Here is an 11,797-nt window from a genome sequence, read left to right as displayed (position 1 = left end):
CCTCCCAAGACCTGGGTGGGGCAATTCCCAGTTTCAGAAGCATCACCTGCGATCTGCAGTGAGCGTCTTAGGGCATAGTTTTCTCTGCAGTTACATAAATGTGGCCTGAAATCTTGATGACTTGGATATTGAGGGGGAGGGAGGAGAAATGGGAATAAAAGGGGAAAAAAAAGGGGAAAAAAAATCAATAGAAAGAGGCGAAGCTCATCCTCGGAGAAAGAGGGAAATGTTTCATTCTGAGTGCGCTCCGCAAGGATGTGGAGAACACTCCCCATCCTGGAGCCCGAGGGGGCAAGAGCTCAGTCCCAGGCCGGACGCCGGGCAGAGCCGCCAAGCGGCGGTCGGAAGACGGAGAAGAGGGCAAGAGCGGAAGCTGGGGACCCGAGCAGGGCCTGGGCGTGCAGTGTCCCCATCTCGGGCACAGGCCGAAAGTGAGAGCTGGGAACAGGTGGAGACTTCCCTCCAGGTGGTCGCCAGGATGTCCACTCGTCGGCCCCCACCTGGCGCTGATTGACATCGTTATTTAGAGGCTCGGGGTCTCCATCCCGATGACACAGGGGACCTGGTCTAACCTTCACCAGCGGCGGAGCATGAGCAGAGCTGTCCCATGTTCAAACCCTGGTGTGTGCGGGGTGTCGGAGGAGAAAGGGGCTGCGGAGTGGCCGAGAGGCACACTCGGCCCCACCGGGCTGGGCGGCAGGGAGCTGCGAGCAGGAGACAGGGAAGGGGTGAGCGCCCCTCCCACCCCCACGCACGCTGGGTACCCCCCAACACACTGCCCTGCTGCCCCAGGAAGAGCCTCCTGCCAGACCTCTGTCAGCTGCCTGGGATGGGAGGCCCCTCGGCAAACATTCTCACAAGAGTTTCTTTTCTTTAACTCACATGAGAAAGAGCATGGGAAGTAGCAACCCTGTGACCTGAATTGTTTGTACAAACAGCACAGAGAGCCACACGCGAGCCGGAAAGATAAGCGGGAGACACAGAGGTGCGTTCCTCTTGCGTGTCCTCCTCCGGCGTGACGTTCGCACGGCCGCGTGTACACCAGCCGCAACCCCAAAGCACAGGCTCCGCTCGGCCTTTCGGCACCGTCGCCAGGTCCCCTCCTCTCGGTTTCCCAGGTGCGTCCACGGCCACGGTCGTATCGTCCGCCCTTGCGTAGCGTTGCGTGGCGGCGTGACCCCAGCCCCCAACATCAGCTCCGAGCTCACGGCCGGGCTTCAGCTTTGCCGCCCGCACGGTGGCGCCTGGTCCACACCTGTCGCGTGGTTTTCTGTTTGTTTATCGTTTCTCATCTGACTCTTGCTCTCTAGACGGCTTGTAATTTCTACGAGGTTTGAACAATAACTATAAGCAGTAGATGTGTAAAGAAGCGTGAAACTCATACTTATCTAATTATTGACCAAAACTGGAAAATTAATAGAGGTCGAATCAAATAAAATTAAGAACTTCACAGTATGACGAATTCAGCGCTTTTAATTTTTACTGTTCTCATCCCGATCCTCCATCTCAATTAATAACTCGAGTCACAAAGCAAGTCATTTAAACGGACATGAAACATATTCGAAACTCATCTTTTATTTTAAATTTAGTACATTATAACATTTAAAGCTATATGTTTTCTACTTATACAAATGTTTATCATCTTCAGCCACATCCCCCTGAACACGCCCGATCTCATCTGATCTCGGAAGCTAAGCAGGGTCGGGCCTGGTGAGTCCTTGGATGGGAGACCGCCTAGGAAGACCGGGTGCTGTAGGCATAAAAATTTTTTAAAAATTTAAAAAGTTTAAAAAATACATTTATCATAATATATAAATGCAGGTTATATAGAATTTATAATTCGTATATACAAATATATGTGACATGTAATAAATACTTATTATAGAATAGACGAAGGATGCTAAAAAATATGAAGAAGAAAATCAATATCACCCATGTTCCACGACCCAGAGAAAAATCACTGTAAAAGTTTTGATGGTCCTTTTAGTTGTTTCTCTAAGTACATATCCGCACCAACGCACACCTCTGAAAACATAAACTATGAATTTATGCCCGTTATCTGTAAGGTAAGTCCATCTTCTTTTAATAAACTCAGGCCGGTATTCCACAGCAAAGGCGGGAGGACTCAGGCACAGCTCGTCCACTGCTCCGTGCTTACCCTCCCCCGCACTGTGGACCAATCTGCCAGGGACACGGGGACTTTTGCTGACCTCCTCCTGGCCTTCGACCCCGAGGGCTGGAATCGGTCTGGGGCTGGAATGCTGAGGTCAGCCCAGACTCCGGCTCTCCAGGCTCGGCCGGTGAGTGTGGGGCTGGGAGGAAGGAGATGGGAGAGCTCGGGTCAGTCCCGGAGGGAAAATCAGGGACGCACGGCAGCCGTCTCTCCTTCACTGGAGCCCCGATGACTTACGCCAATGCGCGGGAGAGAGACACGGCCCTGAGCAGGGCCCTCACTCGGGACGGGAGCGTGGGCAGGCTCCTTCGTGCTGTCGGTGGATTCTACAGCCACGAAGAGCAGCAGTGCCGAGTGAGGACGGGCACCCCCGCCACGAACCGCGAGAGCCGCTATGACGCATCCGCGAGCGCGGGCTCGTGGCAGACTCCGCAGGCGAAGCCGGGGCCCACCCACATCTCCACGGCACTGGGTCGCGATTACTTGGTAGCAACGGCACCTTTTAAATCTTCTAAATAAAGTGTTTGGAAAAATTGTCTCCTAGGTGTCGAACTTGGGGAGACCCATTTCTCCCTGTAACTGGGCAGCCCCAGACTCCGCTGTCCGAGGAAACGCCGATGTTGGCCACTGAGACCCGGGCTGGGTGACCAGGCCTCCGCTTGCGCTGTGGACTTGCCACTGTCGTAAGAGGCCCGACTGGGTAGCTTGAAACTGACCACGGTGGAAGAACTTACACCACAGACACCGGCAAAGGTTGTTCTGTCCCGCCTCAGGGGGCCGGTCATTATGCTGCTGCTGGCGCTGGAGTCGTCCCAGGAAACAGCCAGGGCCAGCTCCCGGGGCCGAAACACGGGGTTCCAAGTCCCGGAGGCGTGCACATCGCAGTGAATGCTCCTCTAGCCACCAATCCGGTCCCTGCCACACGCTGAGAGCCACCGCCACGTGACCCTCGGGTCCTGCCGGCACAGGTTAGCCAGGCCCGCAGCTCCCCACAGTGTAGGGGGCTCTCCCTGGGCGGGCCCCACGGGGGCCCACAGAGTGGTTCAGGTCTCGAGGAGGACACGTGTCATTCTGCAAGATGTCTGCTCCAGGCGAGGCGTCTAGTGAGGACTGCCTGTCCCCTGCAAGGGGAGGGGGACTGCTTCTGCCCTAGGAGGCTCCTGGGAACTGAAATTCTCGGCTCACCTGCCGGGCCACCCGCATCCACGGCCCGGGAGCACACCCTATCCTACTCCCGACCTCGGCGCAGGGGACCCGTCAGGCCGTGACCACCTTCGGTCTCCTTCGTAGCTGTGAGAACCCCGTGATCAGCGTGTAGGCTGCCTCCCTTTAAAAAAAAACATAACACCGTTCCTAGCTCAAGAACCATCCCCAGACAGGCCGCGGCTGAAGCCCCATTATCACAGCCCACTTACCACTAGGAGCGGGGCCCCTGTGGCTCGGAGACAGGTGGGCAGCGCGGTTCCAAAGTGAACCCCGAGGGCCCGCTTTCAGCATCCGGGTCTCCGCTTCAGTTCTCGGAAAACGGCCTGAGGACAGGCTGGAGAGCGGACGCTTCCTCGGGAGGTGCAACGCCAGGCCAGCGAGAGTCAAGGACACACGAGAACACGGGGCGAGGCTTTTGCCTCTGGCCACCGCTCCGGCAAACCACATGGGGCAAAGCAGACGCTCAGCACGTGCGCATGCTCGGCCCCGTGGGGCTCCTCCGGACCGGCTGAGCAAAAAACCAGAGGGCAGAGGGCAAGGAATTGGTCTGCTGCCTCTGTCCTGCCTCCCGCCTCCCACTGGGTACGCCTCAGGCCTGCCCTGCAGTGCCCACTGAGGGGACATAGGAAGAACCCCTTGGGCCGCCGGTGACAGCCCCCTGGGCTTCAGGTCCAGCAAGCGGGGGGCTGTGCGACTTCCCCCATTGCCAGTGTGCGGGGACTGGAGCACACAGCCTGGAGCGGAGGGCACGGGACCTCACTCTGCCGGTCTGAAGGGCTCAAGCGGGGTGCAGGGAAGGCCGGGCCAGTGCTGGTCTCTCAGGGCGGACTCCGCAGCCACGGGAGCTTCCTTCAGACGCCCACATCTGTGTCGTCAGAATGTGGCATGCCAGCTCCCCAGCGGTATCCTCTGAGGGACAGGAAGCTAGGTGGACCGCAGAAGAGAGAGTGACAGGTCCTACTCTCCCAGGGGGCCCCTGGCCCCAGCCCTCGGCTTGTCCCGCCTCCCAGTTCCACAGTCTTGCTTGCACCCCCCGTCCCCCACCATTACACACCCCCTCACAACAGTCGCTGACCTACTGTAGCCACGGGCCCCTTCGTCGCTCCCCGCGTAGGGCTTGGCAGGCCATCGTTGTCCTGGCCACCCTTTGTTCCCAAGCCTCAGGTGCACAGTTTGGGAAGGGGGCAAGTTCTGTCCTGTCTTTGCTTCCCCTTGCTGCCCCTGGCAGAGGTCTGGGGGGACCGCTCCACCCCAGCAGCACCTCCGCCTGGAGGAGCAAGGCCAAGGACATGGCGCCGAGGAGGCCCCACCTGCATTAAGTCACCCGGCGTCTTCCGAGTCCGGGGCCCCTTGTCACGGCTCTCTCTGGGGTCCCGCACGTTCTCTCGGGGTTGCCCGTGGCCTCAGTGGGGTGTCCTGGTCCAGGTTCTCAGGGAACTCCTACGGGACGGGTATGCCGAATTCCCCTGAGCGCCTGCTCCCAGGCTCGGCGGGAATGCCAGCCGGCCCAGACCACTGACCCCGCGGCGGGGCCCAGGCCTGCCCGCCCCCAGTGGCCACTTGCTCTGCTCAGCTGCACCCTAGGGGCTCCGGGAGAGGCCCGGTGCTGGGGCAGCCACGCCGGGGGAGCCTGTCTGTCCTCCGAGCACCCCCACACTCACGCCTGTGTGATGTGGGGCCGCAGCAGCCTCCTAGCGCCATGGGTGGATTGGGGTGTCTCCTGCTTTCCCTTCCTCCTCCCCCTAGGGCCAGGCTGTCGAGAAGGAGCAGGAGTGGGGTGCACAGCGGCTTCACTCATGCATGGCACCCCCATGTGCCTCGAGGCTGCCGCGGTCCACAGCTACGCCGGCTCCGGCCTTTGCAACTCAGCCTGGTGACTGTCACCACCCTCAGCAAGGGCGCCTCCCACCCCACAGAGGCCCCATCAAACCCTTTGTTGCTTTCAAAAGGCTTTGGTCTGGGGACAACTGGCATTTTTGTCCACACTGGTCTCCAAAGAGAAGCCGGCGATCAAGGACACACAGGGCAGAGTCTACTGGAGGGACACTAAGGGGCAGAGACTTGGGCAGAAGGCGCGGGGCCCTGTTGGCTCCCGAGAGGCCCTGAGAGCTGGCGCGGCTGCACTCGAACGGGGGGACACGGCCCACGAGAGGGGCTTGCACCCCGCCGTCCCCGCCCGCGAGCCTGTGTGAATTCGAACGGGAGGTAGGACAGTGCCGAGGGCACCTGGCAGCCACGCACATCGCGGAGGTAGACTTTGGGTGGGGAGAATGTTCTGGTGACGGGAGGGACGTTGGAGTTTGGCCTCTGGCCACCTGGTTCCCAGGCTCCGCAGGGGCCACAGGATCATTCTGCAGACAAGGCTGTCTCTCCTCGGTGACGTAGTACAGCCCCACACGGTTCCCACTGTGCCGTGAGGTCAGGCGTCTTTTACTAAGGGGCAGGGACGCACACGTGCCCAGCAGAACGCTGAGGAGGACGTACTGAACCGCAGCCATCTGCCCCGAGGTCCGTGCCCGCCATGAGCCTCGGCCCTGAAGGTCAGGCATCCTGACGGGGAGCAGCCTTGCCAGTCCCCGATTCCTGACACTGCAGCCGGGACATCCAGGGCTGGGGGTGCCCGCTGGGCTACCCCTCAGCATCAGCAGCAGTGCTGGCGGAACCAAGCTGAGGTTACAGCCTTGGGGGACAAAATGCGACAGGGCGAGAGACCCTGCAGGGGCCGAAGACGAGCTGGATGACACACCTACCGATGGGAGATCCTGCTGGCCTCTGAAGAAAGCATCACCTTGTCGTCTCAGACATGGGTGTCACCTAGGACATGGGGTGAAACCTCAGACATGGGTATCACCTCGGATGGGGGGTCACCTCAGACATAGGGCATCACCTTAGATGTGGGGGCCACCTTGGACATTGGGGTCACCTCAAACAGGCATCACCTCGGACACGGGGACCCTCACTGACAAGCTGCCGTTCCTTGGCCCCACTGGGAGAGTGAGGAGGACCGGAGACCCAGAAGCTCTGGGAAGGGGCTCAAGCCTCCAGGGGCCGGAAGATCTGACCCATACCTCAGCACTCAAGGTGCTAAGGCAAAGATCTGACCGCCACTCAACCTGCCCACGGCCACCCCGTCTCCCACACCAAGGGCACAGCCCTTCTCAGTGAAATCCTTGGTTTTTCAACGAATGGCTCGTAAGTAAGAAGTTCGATGTTTAATTCTTCCTTAAGTGACAGGGTAGCAGTTTTTCGGCTCCAGCGAAAACCACGCCTTTTATTTGGAAAACTGAACAGTGGGGCGCACACTGACCGCTGGCTTCCTATGGCAATAAAGGGAACCCACGCAGCATAAAGAAGGCAGAGACCTGGGTGCTAATCTTACATTTTTGTTCTCAGATACAAGAACGAATCAAGCAAGTCTGTGCAGAGTCATATACGAGAGACAAAGCTGTGTGACTTCAATTCTTTGCAGATCCATAATAAATAAATTAGATTTATTTTGGGGGAGTATTTTAAAATCATCATTGCCACGGATTAAAAGCCCATTGCACCAAAGTGTGATTTTTAAAAAGCTCTCAGCAGACTAAGTAAAGCATAATAGAAGGAGAGCTCCATCTGACAAAGGACAGCCGCAAAGAACTAAGCACCTAAGGCTAACGTGCTTCGCAGTGAAGTATTGAGCACTTCCTCTCTCAAAACGAGAACAGGGCCAGGCTGTCCACTCGCTGCCTCTGACCGACAGGGTACTGGAGAGCCAGCCCGTGCCACCGCGCCGTGACGCTGAGATTGCCTTTCGTGGGGGGACAGCGGGGACCCGATGTGACACTCCAGGCCAAGTAGCACTGAGCCGGGACGAGCCAACTCCTTTCCAGGCGCCTTCCCCGGGGGGAGGGGAAGGAGGACGGAGCCCACGCCTTCGCCGTTGCCTGTGACTCCCGGGGGGACATACAACACCCGCAGTTCTCTCCAGAACAACCGACGGCCTTCTCTGGATCTGTACTTGGTTTAAAAACCAAAAAGCCCCTCTCCCAGGTGGCTAGCACACAATAAAGATGGCTTCTCTCCACAGTCCACAGACCACCTCACATCCGTACAGAGGCAGCAGCCCCCTGGCCGCTGCCTGGCTCTGGGCCTTCTTGATCACAAGGGGCGGGCGGGCCTTGTCCCCCACTGTCTACAGACCCAGTGTGCAGCTGCTCTTGCCTGTGGGTACACCTCTGAGGGCTGGCTTAGAGCGTCCCTGCCAGGGGCTGCCACCGAGCCCCGCCCCGGGCATGCGTGTTGAGCCGCCGTGCACCGGCACCAGGGGTGAGGGGGGCTGGACGGTGAGCCTGAGTCAGGTATTGTCATCTTGAATGGCCCTGGACCCAGGAAGGGGGCTCTGCGGCTGGAGGACAAGACCGACGGCGTCCTCTCTGTCTCCTTAGAGAGGGTAGGTTGCCCCCCAGCTGCGGGCCCACAAACCGTGTGATCCCCAAGAGGAAACAGTGGCCAGCTCCATGCCTGTCGCATAGTAGTTGCCCAGTAAACAGCCGGCTGACTGAGTACATGAGTGAATGACAGAGCCAGCTAGCGGCCTGACAAGGGCATGGAGGCCCAGGTGCACAGGGGCCTGCCAGGTAGGGCCCAGGCACAGGTGGGCAGGGCTCACTCAGGCCAGGCCTCCTGGAGGAAATAGGGTGGTGGAAGTAGACTGGGTACAGGCACGGAGCAGCCCTTCGGCTGGGGGGCAGGACGAAGGCGGAGACCAGAGGCCAGCTCCTCCCAGGAGAGCGTTCCTCAGGCAGCTGGGGACCTGGCTCGCCACCCCGTTTCCCAGACTTCCTTCTTGCCAGCCTGCCTCCCCCAGTGCCAACGGCAATCTGCCTGGCCGGGAGCTCTGTACTAGAGGTGACGGCTAATTCTAAGACATTTCCGTATCAGTGTAGGCTGACCATATTGGCCTGGGGTGTTCTCCTATTGACCTGTGTCTGCCCTGGTCTGTCCTGTTCTCCCAGGACTTACACCCCAACTTAAACGAAATTGCTGCCCAACTTGCCTCATCACCCCTTACTTTGCAGACTCCCAACAAGCAAAGGATCCAACGAAACCATTGTTTGCACACCCCTCACGCCCAAGTGTCAATAAATGCCTGGGGAGTGCGCGAAAGTTTCTGACGGCGAGAAGGAAAAACTAGCTGTGAGACACTGAGAACAGATGCGTTCCGAAGAGTTCTGGAGGCCACAACACTTACTCTCTAAAATAGTTGATTTCAATATTTTCAGTTTCGAAACAGAAAAGGCTAAATTTAGGGTGGAAATATGACATTAGGCTGCAGACTGAAAGTGGAGCGAGACCAGGGCAGGTTGAACAGGAGAATGTCTGTCAGTGTGGATGAGCTGTCTGTTTACTCTTGTTTCCAGAACAATGGAGCTCAGCATTGACGTCAATGAGCGTGAAGAAACAAAGGGCTTTCGGGTGTGTCCGTGCAGCTGGGCCTGGATTTGCTTGGCATGTGTGTGGGGGTGTGTGTGTGTGAGGGAGGGAGGCGGGGAGTGCGTCCAGGTGTCCTTGTCAGAGAAACAGGAGGGGACACTCTCGCAGTGGAGTGTGAGCCACATAGCAGGCCTCCCAGGGCTTAGGTGGGAAGGCTTGCCCTGATGAACTTGGTATTTGCCCCGGTTTGCGTCTGCACCTGGGGCAGTTGCAAACACACCTTGTCAGGGAGAGGGAGAGAGGTGGCTGGCACGCAGGGATTCCTGAACGTGCGTTTGGCTTTGGGAACTGGCGGCTTAGTTTGCCTGCAGGCTACGAGATCTTCCTACCCTCCCAGCCCTGGTCCCCAGGAGTGCCTGGGAAGAATGGGACTCGTGGAGGGAGATGCTACAGGCACCAGCTTCTTGGATAGCTCGTGCCCCCTCAGCCCTACAGAGCCCCGCCAGCCTCGCTTCTCCTATCAGACTCTGTGTTTCAGAGCCTGCTGCAGCTGAGCTACCTTGGAGCCTGCCTGCTGTTCCATGTCCTACCAACGTCTCACTCTCTAACTGGTCTCTCACAGCACTTTGGACAAGAGCCTGGGGATTTGACATGCCTCAAACAACGTTTACTGAAAGAACAGGTGGGCTCAGCCGAGGTGCTCCAGGGCCCGGTGCTCTGTCCCAGGGCCCCGTGCTGTCCCAGGGCCCCGAGCTCCTGTGTCTCTGTGGCTTGTGCCTCCTTTCCCAGCTCTTCAAGTGCTGCCTCCAGCATGAAGCCTCTGGGGATAACTCCGGCCCTACTTAACTTATGATCCGCAATGCCCAATTCAGTGTTCGATTAAGTTCTCTTTTCAAGTCCTTTGTGCCTAATGATGTGGTTGAGGGCAGGGACAAAATCGTTTATTTCATTTGTACCTCCCATAGTAAAAATGATCCTATTTCCTGAACCTAAAATTGGACGCATGGTCTCAAAAATAAGAAAGGCCACTTGGAAAGCTGCCCGTCCTGGCAGATCTGGGACAAATGCTAACCTTGGTGGCCTAGGTGGGCGTGTGCCGGGAGCTCCTGCAAGGCCGTCCTGCTTTGGTCCCCTGGGCAGCTTCGTTGCCTAGCAGTGAATGAATAAGAGCGGGTAAATGCATGAATGTGAATGTGTGAATGAAAGATGTCCGCCAGAGACGCGCCTCTGGCCTGTCGCCGATGGTGGCAGCCTCCCGGGTCTGGGCTTCCGCGGGAGTCCGTCTGCCCGGCCGGCAGGGCTAGGAGCGCAGGAGCGGGCCTGCGCCCCGCGCCCCGCGCCCGGCGCCCCCACCCCGCGGTGGTATGCGCCACTCCGGGCTCCCCGAGCCGGCGGACGCGCGCCGTCTTGAATGGAAGGCGCCGAGGCCGGAAGTGGAAGGGACCACTCGGGAGGACGAGGAGGGGGGCACGAGCGCGCCGCGTCTTCATTGAGGAACCGACGCGGTGAACATGGAGTTCCATGTGCATCTTATGTAAAGAGAGCGACGGGCACCGCAGCCAATGGATGCGCGGGGCTCGCAGGCCCGGCTCCCTGGTATGCAAATAAGGCAGCACCGCGGCCAATGGAGGGCGCCGGGGGCGGGCGCGGCGCGCGCGGTCACGTTTTCCACTATGTGACAGCGGCTCGGCGGCCGCGGCGGCGGAGGCGGGTGGCCAGGCTGTCTACGCGTTGCTCTCGGCGGCTGCGGCCACGCGCGGGGTCGGTGGCCGGAGCGCGGACGGGCGGGCGGACAGGCGAGGACGCGGACAGGCCCGGTGAGTGCACGGCGGGGAGCAGCGGCGCGGGGCTGGACTCCGACTGCCGCCCGGCACCCTGCGCACGGCGCCCGGCTCGCGGGTTACGTAACCGCCCCGGCCGGCGCGGGCCTCGGGCGGGCGGGTCTGGGCTCCGGCGGGCGGGCTCCGGGCCACGGCGGCCGATCCTCCGGCCCGCCGAGGCGCCCACCGAGTTTGCTGGGCTCTTCCACTCCTTCTCCGCCTGAAACCGGCCTGGGGCTGGGTGCCGTTCTCCCCATTGCGCAGATGGAGAAACCGAGGTTCCCAGGGGTTCCCCGCGCTCAGAGAGCTGCTGAGTGACTCCAGACGAGTCGTTAAATGCGCCCTCCCTCCCCTAAAGGGAGGGGGCCGGGGAGGCCTAGGCGGCCACGGGGCGCTGCGACTGTCCGTGGGAACACGGAGGGTCCCTGGGGGTGCGGGCTGCCTGCCCTGAGGCCCGAGAGCCAAGTCCCCAGCTAGGAGGGACCACTGATGGACGCTGGTCTAGAGCCCAGCGTGGACAGCCTGTAGGTCCCCTCAGGTGTGCGAGCAGAGCGGCAGGAAGGCCTGGGAACCCTGTGGGCAGGGAAGCCCCACCTTATGTTCACCCCCTGTGCCGACCCTGGTTGGGTAGAAGGGGGTCCCAATTTTTGTTAATAGTGATCGAACCACCTTTCTGGGGTTTCTTTTGGCTGCCAAGTCCCAGACGTGGACCAGGGGCCATGCAGCAGCTTGCTAAGCCATCCAGGAAGGCCAGGGTAAGGGGTGACAACTCAGTTGCCACAGTTTCTGTAACCCACACAGAAGAAACCAGTTTGGGAAGCTGATTCATACTCACAGAACAACGGATCCAGAAGGTGCCCTGGAAATCATCCAGGGTGACCCCTTGGCTTGACAGAGAGGGAATCTGAGGCTCAGACCCCTGCTGGCACACACTGTGGCAGGGCCGGGCCTGGGTTCAGGGTGTCTGCAGGATCTTCCCATCATCTCAAGGGTCTCGATCTGGGTCGGGGTGAGCTCCTGAGGTTCAGTGAAGGCCCAAATCCTGAGTGGGCTGGAATTTGGGAGAAGGGGCTCCAGTACAATGGCAGAAGCCCCCATGAGTACCTCTCACCCCACCCCACCCCCCAGGCAGACACAGCAGGGCCACCGGCTTCTCTCTGGCTGCAGAGCGGAGATGCCCCTTCCC

At 59.6% G+C, this 11,797-nt stretch overlaps 1 protein-coding gene and 1 pseudogene across 1 annotated transcript in view; both read left to right on the top strand.

The window, feature by feature from the left end:
* The first annotated feature begins 1,640 nt into the window (after positions 1-1,640).
* On the top strand, positions 1,641-1,759 carry LOC120601765 (uncharacterized; annotated as a pseudogene).
* Positions 1,760-10,451: 8,692 nt separating this feature from the next.
* Positions 10,452-11,797, top strand: part of PER2 (period circadian regulator 2) — a 38,365-nt gene continuing 37,019 nt past the window's right edge. The window contains 1 exon segment of the mRNA XM_039861602.1: positions 10,452-10,608. The gene's annotated coding sequence lies outside the window, so the exon portion shown is untranslated.

The sequence above is a fragment of the Pteropus medius genome, unplaced genomic scaffold, assembly GCF_902729225.1.
Source record: "Pteropus medius unplaced genomic scaffold, Ma_sr-lr_union100, whole genome shotgun sequence".
In the NCBI taxonomy this organism is placed as follows: domain Eukaryota; kingdom Metazoa; phylum Chordata; class Mammalia; order Chiroptera; family Pteropodidae; genus Pteropus; species Pteropus medius.
The sequence above is the reverse complement of the archived record's forward strand: the minus strand, read 5'-3'. Positions and strand labels throughout refer to the sequence as shown.